The 15,115-nt window shown below is 33.1% G+C and overlaps 1 long non-coding RNA gene across 1 annotated transcript in view; it reads left to right on the forward strand.

The window, feature by feature from the left end:
• The window catches only part of LOC122527536, a 77,186-nt gene extending 64,090 nt beyond the window's left edge, over positions 1–13,096 (forward strand). The window contains exons 2-3 of the long non-coding RNA XR_006306360.1: positions 976–1,095; positions 13,058–13,096. This is a non-coding gene — a long non-coding RNA (uncharacterized LOC122527536). The remainder of the gene's footprint in view (positions 1–975; positions 1,096–13,057) is intronic.
• Positions 13,097–15,115: the final 2,019 nt, after the last annotated feature.

Below are 15,115 nucleotides of genomic sequence, written 5' to 3' on the forward strand. Positions count from 1 at the left end.
CCACGTATTACCTATGCACTTTACGTGATTGATTCGTTTAGCAATATTTTTCCCATGATCCTTTGCACAATTTGTCGATACCAGCGCCAGTTCACGAAAATCAGTATTGGAAGCGTCGGTGCGTGATAAAAGACGTAAAATTTTCACGTTGTTTCTTTTACGCCGCGTTTAATTACCGCTTGAATACGTAACAAACAATTTTCCGAACAAATGATAATGCATGTGTGTAAAATGCCGAACAATAACATCGGAAATCGAGTAGATGAGGGTCAATTAATTTTTATATCTGTACTTCGAATGAGTGAAAAATTTGTAGAAACACGCAAAGTTTTTTCAGTACGTCGCGTATATAGACTATGTTTATTCAAGTACAATACAATCTATTATAAAATGATTCGAAACGGAAGCATTCATAAAAATGTTAGGTTGAAGCAAACAAGTAACATACCGTGTACTGTGCAGTGCAAACGTTAGAAATCATGAATTCTGTTTACTTACAAACGTCATTTGTTTTTTGAATATGAAAACGAAAGAATGGCAAAAAATAGCCGTGATCAGTGCGAGATTGTTGGAAAAGTTTTTGTTGCTCGATGACGGTCGTTAAAATCTACTGTATGATTTTTCTTGAGTTTAAACATTGAACATTTTAACGATACGTGAAAATTGCTTGAATTTGTTTAATGAAGTGTAATAGTTTTATACACGAAGGTAAACATTAACATTAATTAAAAAAATAATTTTTCATCGTAGAAAACATATAGAATACATATGTGTGATATATATATTTGTATAAATATAAAAATATATAATTATAAAATAAAATTTGGTAAATTATAAATATTGTATAATATATACATATATATATATATATATATATATATATATATATATATACACATATATATACATATGTATATAAAAAATAATTCAAAATCGTGAACGCTGCGTTCTATTAATAATCTTCCAAATTTTTAGGTATTTCGTTGATTCGATGAGAAGTAAGCTGATTCTGGAACAAATCGCCTAAGTTTTGCTTTCCTGGCCGTCTCATATTCTCATACATCATACGTAAAGTTACTTTGCCAGTCTTCACCAGTAAGTATCACCATTCATTTCATTCCTTTATTTCATTCGTTTCAATGGTTTATTTTCAATATCTATTGTTTTCGTTGAAATTATAATCATTCGAATTATAATCCTTGCATATGTGTATATCGTTTAATGAAAATGTTTAAATTATTCATTTTTTTTAAATTATTCATTCAGTTTAAAATGTGCATCTATTCGTTGAACTAATATGAATATTTCCTCTAAATTAATGGTGTTATTAAGACTTGACTAAATTAATGTTTCATCAAACACGTTGAGAAATTGCAGCAAAATATTATGAGGAGTTCGCAGTACTGAGGTTGTTAATATTGTACAATATTATGTTTTTGAATAGTTAATGTTTAGTAACATGGACGTAGAGTAATTCTGAGAAATGTTAGGTACGTTAAAATACTTATTTGCATAATAGATTCTACAATATAATATTACAGCGTGATATTAAAGTAATTTGCTTCGTCGAAATTATTTACAATAATAGTGTTACTTTTTGTTGTTGTAACTATCGATTCCAAAAACAAATTTGTGAATCGATTAGTAACAACTGCTGAGATCAAACAGTTTTAGTGATGCACATGCTTGTCAATCAAATTATTCGTTCGCATATTGATGGTCTCATTATTATTCATATCGTTATTTCCGCAACAATTTCGTTCAATAATTGTGCCTTTGTTTCATTAAGTAGGAAGTTGATTATGCTAGACTGAATATGAAACTAGGTGAAAATTTGTTTAGGGTGACAAAGAATATTATACACGTATATTACACACAACAAACATTCAACATTTTCCTGTTGACTACGTAATGGAAGATGCATTTAATGCGTAAAACAGAGAATTATTAATAATTAAGCTCAAACGTTACCAGTTCTCATGAAAGCGACATATCATAACGATTACATAATGAAACATTAAGTGGCTTTAATTTCTCGTTTCGTTAGTTTTGATTTTCCAGTTCTTATTTCGAGCCATGGAATATCTCTATTTTGAATTTCGGATATGTTAAAAATCTGTTTAATATTTAATATTGATGGTGTCGATTTGATACGAACGCTAAGTAAAAAGATTCTAAGCTCAAGAGAATAGGGGGAAAATACCCTATTCGTAAGATCATTATTTCAAGCTTTTGCTTATCTATGGTGAACGGACTATATTGGTTTATCGATCAATCAGTCGACCTATATCCTACGCGTTATTATTTATTGATTTCCGGCCTTCTCCGCCAAAAATAGTATTCTGTATCGTTAAATTTGTTTCTCACAGCTATCGGAGGTATCGAAGTTCCAGATTCGTATTTATTTGCGTCTCGAACGTTCATCATTTTTAGTAACAGAATACGCTAACGTAATTTATGTATCAAAAATCTAAAGAAATTTCATTTCATCAGTCGCGAGATGTCGATGTTACGGGCACCGGGTTTGAAATATTTATTAATTATACATTTATTCGTCGAGCGTTTTATTCGCCAATCAGAAAGTTAATCGCCAATCAGAGATCAGCGGGCATGGAATCGGTGATTGGACGGCGTGAACGGACGATTACATTTGAAAACGGGACTGGAAATCGATAAAATTTCTCGTGCCTGTAACGAGCGCAATTATCTTCGGACGTCCTGGAATCGAAATATCGATTACACCTTTAAGTAAAAGCCGTGAGTCATGCTGTTGGTGTGTTTCTCGCCGAGGCTCTTGACGTCAAGCACACTCGCTCGTCGAGCGGCTCTGAAACAGCAATAGATGTCTCGTATAAGTGCCTCCTCGCATCTTGCAAGACAGAAAAATGAGCAAGAAGAGACGAGTTATATGCCGCAGGCAACTAAGTTCCGCTGTTTTATTCTTACCACAGCGGTGGTTTTACGTGTTGGGCGAGTTGCAGGCAAAACCTCTCCACATGTGACGTCCAAATATCGCGAAATGTCATTTTCATTTAATCCGGGCAAGCTTCCAGAAAGTACATCTCCCGATTAAATGACGAAAGAACACGTTCCCTTCTATCTCGAACAGATTCAATCGTACTGTCGGGAATTCTTTACAGATTTGTATATATTACTACGCTTTCTCTTGCGCAGCGTAACAATACACATCGTTTCTTAAATTTCTTTCTGCATTGTCAGTTTCATAAATCAGTCCTTTCTCTTCTCCTCTCGAACAACGAATCGATGTATCTTCGATATTCTACAAGCTTCTATAACATCTAACGTTCAATGCTCGTTACTTTTTCATTCCTACCTACTTTTCCGTTCCCACTGACACAATTCAGAACTACGTTGGTAAGCTTCGTGCCATACGTTTCAACTCTTCTTTATTCCTATCACAGACAAACGGTAAGAATCGATACCGTGCTTTGTCTTCTTCAACCCCATTCGATGGCAACGTGTTAACATTCGGTGTGACTATAACCGAGCATTGACGTAACCGTTACCCCATCAGCTACCAGGCCAACTATTCTTATCTTCTGGTCCGAGTTCGACCCTATCGTTCGCCCGGGATTCCCTTCGAATCCCAAGATCAATCCTGTCGATTATTCCTCTGAACGATTATTCCTCGCCCTGCTTTCCTCCAACGTTCGTATTCTCGGGATCCACCAGCACACTATACCACGAAACGCAATATTTCCTGGAGACAGTCGCGTGCGTACGACCATCGGTGCCGGTGGTTTATTCGCGAGCGGTGAATACGTATACGGGTTGGGTATCTGTGGGCTGGGAAGACTACCAAGAAGAGCAATACACGCGACCGGAATAACTTCGCATCTCGACTGCTGAGTCCAAGATTGGACCCATAGGGTCTAGAGAACCTGTTATTCCAACTTTTCTATTTAAGCGAACTGATTTATTGGTCAATTATCAACCCTCCACTGGGAACAGTAACTTCGCCTCCCTCGGAGAGGAAGCTCTTTTCCTTTCATTCACGTGACTAGTCCCTCAATTTTTTTTATGTTTTATGGATGAGTGTCGCTCGCGTTTATTTCCTTGACTGACGTCAACGCTGGAATTATCGACGACTGAAACCTAGAACTTCCATCAGAGGCATTAAAGTAAGAAAATAGTGAAACATTAAAGTGCAATTTAAGATACAAGCTTTCGTTTATCTATTGTACAGTGTTTCACACTGTCTATAAAATTCTTAATAAAAATTCTAGTTGTAAATTGATTATTTCGACCTCTTTGATAGTTCCAATGTTAATAAATACTGTAAAGAGCATAACTCGACATAATTATGAAAAATTGTTGAATATCTTTCAATTGTACAATCCACTTGGTCTCATTTTAGAGCGTAAAGCTTTCACTCTGACTATCTTGAGTTGGTTTATTTCAAAGATGTTTCTACGCAGCGGAGAAGAAAGTACTTTTATTCTTAAAAATTGTAAAAATTCAAACATCTGTTAAAAACTTGTTAAAAAAATTTTTTTTTTTGTAACTTGATCCATCATAATTTCGAAAATTGGAATTTTTTATTTACAACGACCCTTTAAACTTTACTGTACGATTTTTCTTTTTTTGCAATTTTATTGAATTTTATAGGATTTTTTGAGCGTTTGTCGTTTAATTCTAATGTTCAAAATTCAATAAAATGACGAAGAAAAGTCGTACAACAAGTTCGAAGGAATCGTTGTAGAGGGGAAACTTTAATCTTGAAGATCATCACAGATTTAGTAAGTTAAACAAAACTTTTCGCTGTGTTTTCGGTGCGTGTTGAACGTTTACAATCCTTTTTAAGGAAAAGAACTTTTCATTTGCTACGCATGATGTTAAAATACCTTGGAAAGGATTCACAATAGTCAAAATAGAAGTTCTGTGCTTTAAAATGAGATAAACTATATTGTTACGAAGTTATAACAATCTAAAGTATCGATAATTTTTCATTTAAATTAATTGCGATGCAAAACTGACTTCGCGGAAACAATTTCTGCCAGAAATAGTAACATGGTGATAGAATTTTCTTGGGTGAGCCAAAATATCCTGCGAAACACCGCATATTTTTACTTTCTTTTCTATTCTACATACAAATACTCGGTAAAATATTTTTTTGTGTTAAAATTCCACATGTGAGTTCACTTCGCATTGTATGTTCGAATACACGCGTAACTTTTTGTTTTGTCTTTCAATGAAGTTTTGATGGTGTAGGTGGCTCTTTGATTCGCGAATTTCTCTGACCGAAGGATCGAAGTTAAAAAACATCAGAATTGCAGAGGTGACAAAGAGACGAAACGACTTTTCGTAGCAAAGGAAGTGCTCGCGGTGTAGAAACCTTTTCCATATTGTCATCTCGAAATGCCCGAAAATGTGCTCGCTCGTGTTTTCGCAAGAAACGCGATTATAAAGCTGTATTTCAATCTTTTTCCTTCCTTCTGTTCTTTTCTCTTTCCTCCTTTTTCCATTCGCGGTCTCGATACTGTTATTTCAATGAACGTCCGCGAGATCGGCAATTCTTGCAGAAACGTTTTAACAATTGTAGCTCTTATTACCAGGGGACAAAGGCCAGCCATGTTGAACCATTACCAGCCATTAACTTTTAACTTTTTCTCGAATCACGTTGCCGATAAGAGACGGATTTTTGTGAATAACAAAAGTAACGGCACAGTTGATATTTAAAGTTCTTTCAGTGAATGTTCGTTTTTAAAGATATTTAATAAACAACAGCGTGGATTTAAAAGGGACCGGACAGTCCGATGGGCCTAAAAATTACGTATACTTTAAAGGACTAGTAAAAAAAAAAAACTACATACTTGGTTGACATGAGCTTTTGTGGTTTATTTTAATACATTATGAACTATAAAAAGCAACATTAAAAAAGGAAAAAAAAGGCTCTTATTTAACTTTTTAACGGCATCTTTTTAACTTAACTTTTTTTTTACATTGCAAAAGTAAACAATATTCTCTAGAGATTGACGATCCAACATTTTCATTTCTGTGAAAATTATGAAAATAGCATCTATTTGTTTTTGATGTGTCGAATTTATGCCAAAAACTTTCTACGTTTTTTTTGTTTATATTTTTCGAAATTTAATTGTTAAAAATTAAAAAATGTTCGATCGACAATCCCTAGTAAATGTTACACTAAAGATACGCACCAAGTTTCACAGTAATCGGTTGGTTAGATTCCGAGATATCTTGCACACCGTTTCAAAAAATCTAGTTTTTAGAGAAAAACGCGTTAAAAATTTCAGAACGTCATTTTTCATATGTATCTTTTACCTACTATTTTTACTGATATATCGTGGCTCACAATTCGCAACTAAATCGAATCCAAGTCTGATATTCGATTCAAAAAGTAATATTTCACACGATTTATACTTCATTAATACTGCTTAAAGTTGTAAACAATGATGCAGATTCAATTATTTTGTATCCGCGGATTTACTATTATATATACCCAAAATAAGTCGTTTTAAAGGACAAGATCTTTTGTATCTAATTTCTAAGACTTCAAACTACTATTTAAAACGAAACAAAACAAAAAAATCGATTTTTTGAAAATTTCACACCATCCGGCCCCCTTGACTTAAGCGTTCTTTCTCGGAAATTTCAAATCCGGTTTTCGTCTCATTTCGAAATTTCATTTGATCTTTCTTCTCTTCTTCCTTTTTTCGTCGGAGAGTGTCGGGAAATGTATTCTGGCGACTCGGAAAGCTGGGGATTCGTCGAATAACGATGACCAAGAGCGAGTGTGTCGCGGGAACGAATAAAGAGAAAAATGAAAAAAAAAAAAAAAGGAAATATTTTCCTTTCACATGCTAAATTTTGGCGTAAAATGCAAATTTCCTGTTCTCCGTGCACACTTGACGTCCGAATGACGTGCGAATATTTTGGATGTAGAAGGCTGTGCCGTCCTTCTTCCCTTCCGGTAAAACTACCGCCAAATCTACATTGGCTCGTATAAATACATCTGTCGGTGTTTTCATTATTAATATACCGATTTCTATATGAAATTCGCTTTTCCACGGTTCGTCTGGCTAATTTAAATTTTCAAGTATCCTCGTGCACGGCTCATGGTTACGAATTTAATTTCCAGCTCGAATGTATAAGGTTTCCACGGTGGTGAACGTAACAAGAGGATAGTGTTCGCGTCGACCGGGATGAAAAATCCGAGAAAAAGAAAATCTGACTTTACGTTTCAATGATTGTTTCGAATTTAAAAGGCAAGTTCCAAACAAAGGGCACGTCGCATTGAGGGAAAATAAAGGGTCCGCGCGTTTCGTTTAAACGCTTACCGATTGACTCGAACGTACTTGCAACTTTAATCGTAATTGTAATTGTACTTGTATTTCGTTACCGTTTGCCTATCGGTGAAACCTCATTTCCACGCTCGACACCCCGCCACTGTTTTCTACTCCCACCTTGAAAATTAGAATTTCCAACAACCATTGTACCAGCCACGTTCGGGCAAACTTCCACCGTAAACTCATCTTTTTCGAAATCCAAAGTTTCGAACTTTCAATGAAACTGTCGGCGTTGACGTATCCATCTACGTGTTCTGTGTTTTAAAAGCTTACCCTGTGAAACTTGCCGCAGTTCCGTCTACTTTCGCGTTCGTCCTATGAATTTCCTCTGTAACTCGTGGGAAGTTGGAATTTTGTTTTTAATGGTGAGAGAGTCTAGGTCTTAAGAAGATAATGCCTACGATTTCGACTGTACATTTGTAAATGTTCGCCTTATTTATCTCGTCCCATTTGTGGGGCCAAGAACGTCTGCGAATTTTCATTTTGGTAAAATAAAATAAAATCTGGGAAAGTTACGTCCACACCGATTTGAATGTTCTTGAAATATGCTGTCGACGATATTATATTCTAAACAATTTTTTCCTATACATATAATGGGGGCAGTTTTTCTTTTAGTTTCAGATACAGGCTCTGTCTGTGAGGCAATCAGAATGTTCGGAAATAACTCTAGTGATTTTATAAAAAAAAAAAAAAAAAAAATGTTTGAAACGATATTTATTTTGTTCGAGGTGACTAATCGAATGGATATGTTTCACTTGTATTTTCAAACATATGGAAAACATATCGCTTATATTCTCGGGATGACTTTGAGTTTTGTTTTAAATAGAAATCGGTGTATTTTTTTATCCATTAATCGATGCAATTCGACATTCGATATTCTCTATAAAGAATGAAATAACTCGCTTTCTAGTGATTTTATAAAAAAAATATTTGAAATGAAATTCATTGTGTGCGAGGAAGCTAATCGGATGAATATATTACTTGCTATATTTTGGAATAATATCGAGATGACTTTGAATGTTTTAAAATGGAATGATATATTTTTTGATCCATTGATCGATGCAGCTCGACATTCTTCATAAAGAGTATTAATCTACGTATGTCGAAAAATCATCAGTTTAGGAGATATTTTAACTTCAATTTTGTAAAATCTATTGTATGAAAAACTGGGATATTCTTGTATTTCGCCTTGCTAAATTCATAAGTCTACTGTATACTAAAATCAAATAAAAAAGAGAAAAGAGAGCAGCACAGGCGACAAGTAGGTCTTTCCACAATATTAACACGCAATCTAAACATAAGGCACTGTGACATACATTGGAATAAATATCGGTATAAAAAAAAAAGAAGAAAAATTGTTTAAAAAAGGCGTCTCAAGTTCATTCGCGTGATATAAATATTATATTACATATAAATATTAAGAAACTCGATGCTGCGTAAATAACTCGAAAAACAGGCCGAGCATTATCACGTGTACAGAGAAAAATAGCATTCAAATCGGTGACGGTACAGTCTTTCTAGACGTTGCCTTTTATTTCTCTGCTTTTAATCCCCTATCAAATTGAAAATCAGCGGAAAGGAAAATGTATAAGCAGTTGCCGTTTGAAGTATCGCGTATATAGAATTCGCGGCGATAGAATTCCATCGAACAGGCAGTAAACTGCTTTGGCATATGTTCGTTCCTTAAGAGAAATGCGCAGCCTTTTGCCCGATGCATTTACCAACGAAACAAGATTTCTTTTTGAAGTAAATTCCTTTATCCGACTTTCATCGGGAAAACTTTCATCATCTCACTCGCGAGCGTGCACACACAGTCTGCCGGCGAATCAATCGAACATGTCAGATACAAGGAAATATTACCAACTCCTCGGCTGATTAAACGTTGTTGAGCCAGTACGAACTATCCCATGCATTCAAGGTGAGATACATTGATGGAACGGTTGGAAATCGAGGCAAATGTCATAAGCCAAGATGAAATTGCTTTTGCTATCCTATATATTTTGTACAGGTCTGCTGTTATTCCCTGCCCCTCTGTTGTTACAACATTCAGTCGAAATACTGAAAGCGCTATGGAAACGTGTTACGGAATAACTCGAGGCATTTTACAATACTGTCACGAGTTTGAAAATGCTTCGGGGAGGGGATTGAAACATTGTAGAAACACTGTTAAACGGTCCAAACTGTTCCGGATGTTTCGAAAATATCGCGGGACAATTTACGATGGTGGAAAATACGAAGATTCTGCGGGACAATTTTGCTACGCCATTGCAACTTTAATTTACACTGAGTGTGAAAGGTATTCGTACAGTGACTAATCGCTGACTAAAATGCTGAATAATAATATTTATTGAACGATATTTTTTAAACAAACGTGGCACATCTATTCTCCAAAGTCTGAAGAACAACAGTATCAAATGAACAAAAAAAAATATTCATATTGTTTATATAAATATCATTATAAAAATAATAATTATATAAGAATACAAATATTTATATAAGAAATTTTTATTAAAATATTTATGTAAGAAAAATGAACGCGTATATAAGTATTCGTACAGTTCTATTGTTATTTTCAAGTGTACAAGAAATTTAAACAGAAATTTATAACAGAAACAACAAATAATTATAAAAGTAATATTTATAATTAGCTTTTAGTAGGGTTTCCCTTTAATTTCATTATTGCAGCTAGCCTTCTAACTATTGAATTAACTAAATTGGATTAACCAAATGTGATTTTATTAGTGACATTATTCCATTCGTTGATCAAATCATTTTTTAACTCTGTTTTAGATGAAATTGTATGTTCTCGAATTGCTCGTTCCAGATAATCTCACAAATGTTCAATCTGATGATTGCGGGGAATGTTTTTAAATGTGCTGGCGTTATTATATGCAGTCCACATTCTTGTATCGTAAGCGGTATGCTTAGGATCATTATCTTGCATCAACAAAAATTGTTTTCAGTATCCATTTTTTTCATCACTTGAACGCAGATGAGTTTTTAAAATATTAATATACATCTTTTGATCCATTGTTCCGTCAATCAAATGCAATTCACTCACACCTGCGACACACATGCAGCCTCAAACACATATTGAACCACCACTATATTTTATTGTCGGCTGTAAGTTCTGAGGTTTATACTCTTCATTTTTTTTCTTTTCCCCCTCTCCTCCTCTTCTTCTTCTTCACACTGTAAAGGAGCCAAAAATGTTAAATTTGCTGTCATCCGTGAAGATGACCCTGCTCCAAAACTCCATCAGTGTTTTCACGTAACTGTGTGAACTCCAATCGCTTCTTTCATTCACATGATATTTGTGGATTGCATACAACACGCCAGCACCTTTAGAAACACTAGATATTAACCCTATTGAACATTTGTTCGAAAACATACAATTTCATCTAAAACAGACTTAGAAGATGCTTTGATCAACGAATGGAATATCGCTAATAAAATCACATCTAATTTAATTAATTCAATACCTAGAAGGCTAGCTGCAATAATAAAATCAAAGGGAAACTCTACTAAATACTAATTATAAATGTTAATTTTACAATTATTTATTGTTTCTATTATAAATGTTTGTTTCTATTATAAATTTCTTGTACACTTGATAATGACAATAGACAACTTTACGAATATTTATTACGCGTTCATTTTTCTTGATGTTTATATAAACAATATGAATATTTTTTTTGTTTATTTGATATTGTTGTTCTTCAGACATTAGAGAATAGATGTATCATGTTTGTTTAAAAAATATTGCTCAATAAATATTATTATTCAACATTTTAGTCGTAATTAGTCACTGTACGAATACCTTTCACACCCACTGTAACTCATTACAGATCTCTGGCGATATTCTTGGAAAAATTAAGCGACGCAACATTGCTTTTTATCATAATGAGTAACTCAGGAAACACTGAAGCAGCTTTGCAATGTTGTAATGTAACTTTATAATAATAATTGTAAGCGTAAACATTCTCTAAAAATTTTCAGAGAACGTTTGTGTTTAGAGATATTTTATTACTCGAGCATTTTTCAATTGGAAACATTAAAAAGAGAAAAAGTCACAGCTGTCCTGTTTTTTTTTTTTTTTTTCATAAAACAGCATTGCATGCGACGAGCAAATTAAAAAATTTTATCAGTATCATTCGATGAAAGTTGACGTTTGTTGGAATAACGAATAGTCCATTCCTGATGCAACGGAATGAATGTCCGCAGAGACGAGATTGCAGAAATTAAATAACTTTTAATGACACACGTTTCTTTTTCTTTCTCTGTTTTTTTTTTTTTTTTTTTTTTCCTATTGAATTGCAAAATCGCATTCGTGCTGTTACTCGGTTAGCTACCGAGCCACTTTGAATGCATAAAAGTCGAGGAGACAGAAAAGCTTAAATAGAAGAAGCCCTTCATAATGCAATAAACGTGTTTAAAACTAATTTAAGTTATACAGAAACTAACTTCCCTTTGGCGCTTTAATACTTAGAAGCTCTTTGACTTGTCCCCCTTTACTGTCTCTCCTATGTCCCTGTATAATTAATTTATTATTCGCTGTTTAGACTGTTTGAAATCTTTGCGTGCGTGTATGTACACATTGACGCAACAAACAAAGCCTCACCTGAAAGTGTTTAAACACTCGCAGAAATATTTATGAGTATATTGGAACTTCATTGACGCCGCAATATTGTGAAACGCATACAATATATCTATGAAAATTTCTTGCGGTGAGTGTCGAATATTTTTGTGATTTATTATTATATATACCTCACCTCTCAGGCACAATTTCACATAGTATAGATTTTTTTTAAATTTTTCAATGTCTTCAACATTGAAGAAACCTTCGACGAACTTCGATAACTTCATTGATTTTTATAATATAGATATTTTATCATAAAATAGATTTCTATTTTATATAATTTCTTCATTTCTATTTATATGATTTCTTCAATTTATATACATTTACATATATATGCAATAACTATACATATACATATATATATATATATATATATATATAACTATAACTATAAATATACATATATAATTAATTGACACATTATTAATATATTAATTTTATTTTATTATAATATAATATATAGTATAATATAATTATAATTATAATATAATATATAATATAATTGTAATTATAATATAATATATAATATAATATAATTATAATTATAATATAATATATAATATAATATAATTATAAATATAATATAGTATAATTATGATTATAATATAATATATAGTATAATGTAATATATTATATTAATAATATATGTACACATCGAATACATTGTATAGAATTGGGAGATTTGTACAGAACCCAAAAATTTGACAGTTTCCAACTTTCAGTATCTTCGCAAATAAAACATTCGAAGGTTTTTGATACGAATCCGTAATTAGATTATAAACACATTTAGCCTATACAGCAGTTTCACTGATCGAAACGAATGATTATGTGTAAGAATTTTTGAGAACTTCGCTTTAGCCACAACAAACGATATGGATCTGGAATGACTCTGTACCACATATTTTTTTATTTTTATTTCTTGTGATGTGTTTTACGTGCGTTTTCATTTTTACATTTCTCTGCGTTGGTTTTATATTTTCATGTGCTATGTTTTTATACGCGTTTATTTGCGTTTCATTTTTAAAATTGTGTGTTTCAATTACTTAGTTCAGTTTCTTTTTTTTTTTTTCTAGAATTAAGTTTTTTTTAGAATTAAGTTCGAAAACAACAATGCCGTGACATAACCGGGTTTGTGTTTGAATTTGATTTAATGAATACATGGCTTATTACACTTCGAATGATCCTTAAATGATTTTTGGACAAAGATTGTTAAATAACGCGTCCAGATTGAAACTCGAGTCAAATCTGGTTTGAGAATGGAATTTCGTTTATAACCGCGAAAGAGAGAGGCAACCGAAGTTGAAGGAGCACCTGGGTAGGAACTGGCGAGGAAATTGAAAACATTCCCGAGGACAAGTCTTTTAGAAATCCTCATTTCGTTCGTCAGTAGCATCCCTCCCTCGCCACTCTATCTTACCTCTTTAACTTCTCGTCTATCTATTTACCTGCATCCCATGGTCTTAGGGAAGAAAAGAAAAGCTTGTCCCCCGGTTTATCTGAAACTGAAACAAGCTGCGCTTGACAGAGCTCCGTTTGCCCTATGTACATTCATTCTTCTTTATATTTACTTTATATCCGAGGTACCCCTCTTCTCTCTTGTTGTTTCGCATCTTCATTCGCTCTCCACGGTTGCACGTAAGTAAAATAATTTCGAGAAATAGATTTTCGAATGAGACTGAACGTTTAGTTATCTTTTCCTGTTCCAAAAGTCACCAGAGTCCTCTCAATCGTCAATTTTCCATCTCCCTTTTCTTTTTTTTTTTTTTTTTTTTAGAAATTTTCTCTTTCTTTTTGTTGTGGTTTAACCTACACTTGCGCTGACAACCGATTGCGGACCATAACGAGCGACCAAACCGTATACAATAATTCGCCGCTTTCTTTTTCTTTTGAACTCGTCGGTACGATATCACTGGATAGAAATTATTGAGAAGTGATAAATTTATTACTTGTAAGTTGCAATATATTTGGTAAAGTGTAATCAGAAATTTTTTTCCACGTTATTTTTGTTTTCTTGGAAGTCAACTATGAATTAATCAGATTTAATAGGGTCACTTGTGTGATAAAGTTTTACAATTATTTATTTACCAAAAATTGCTACAAAGCGTGACGAGTTGCAAAGATCCTCACTATTAGTTATTGATACTCTTCTTTTCGTCAAAGTCATTACGAAAGTGCCACCATAGTTTCTCCGGTAATTTTTAGTCTAAAAATATTTAGTCGGAAGATCAAGTTCGTCTCATCGCGCTCAGAAAGTTGCTCCCTTAAAGAATGCAAAGCTAAATCACGCAAGATTTCCCAAGAGTGTGATTTGTCTTCCGTCTGCGAGATAGTTTGTTTCAGTGCTGCAAACCATACACTTTCACGGAGTTTCTAACCATTTATTACCATGCCAGATTTTAGTTCGTAGCTAAAATATATCGGATGATTTACCTTCGAAAGATAATTGATCTGCCCGCGAAGAGAAATCATATTTTCTCTCCGCCTTTAGACAGCTTCTTCGTGATCGGTAATTACTAGGATTTATAAGTAATTCATAATTCATCCCACCGTTCTCTCGGCTGTTGGGTGAAAGAGGATAATCATTCTTTCATAAATTCTTGTATAAAAAAAAAAATCCTCTGAAAGTGATAATATAAATTATATACTATTCAGGAATCGTTCATAATAATTCAAATATATTTTAACCTCATTTGTACGATAACTTTCGACATATTAACAAAAAAATTGGTATAACACATCGTCTAATATACAGGTTCATTAATCTAGAAAGCTGAAATGATTGATTAAATCTAAAAATGTTTCAGAAGTTGAATGGTAGTGAAAGTTCGAGAGGAATATTAATTGATATAATTATTTTTTAATGTTGATGCATAGGAAACGTTTGAAAGTTCGTTTTTCTTTTTTTTTTTTTTTTTTAAGTGAAATTGTATATTTTTGAATACGTTATTCTCTATAAAAAAAAGTATTAAACCATTTACCGAAAAACTATTATTTCAGGAGATATTTCAATTAAAACAATTCGCAGTAATACTGGTAGAGTATCGAATTTATCTGTTAATAGCAATATTGGTAATAACAGAGGAGATTGTGTAATGTTTATTAATTATTTATTGTCGTTTTATAGATTAGAATAAAATTAGTATTTATT

This window comes from Frieseomelitta varia, unplaced genomic scaffold (assembly GCF_011392965.1).
Source record: "Frieseomelitta varia isolate USP_RPSP 00005682 unplaced genomic scaffold, Fvar_1.2 scaffold_224, whole genome shotgun sequence".
NCBI classification, from domain to species: Eukaryota; Metazoa; Arthropoda; class Insecta; order Hymenoptera; family Apidae; genus Frieseomelitta; species Frieseomelitta varia.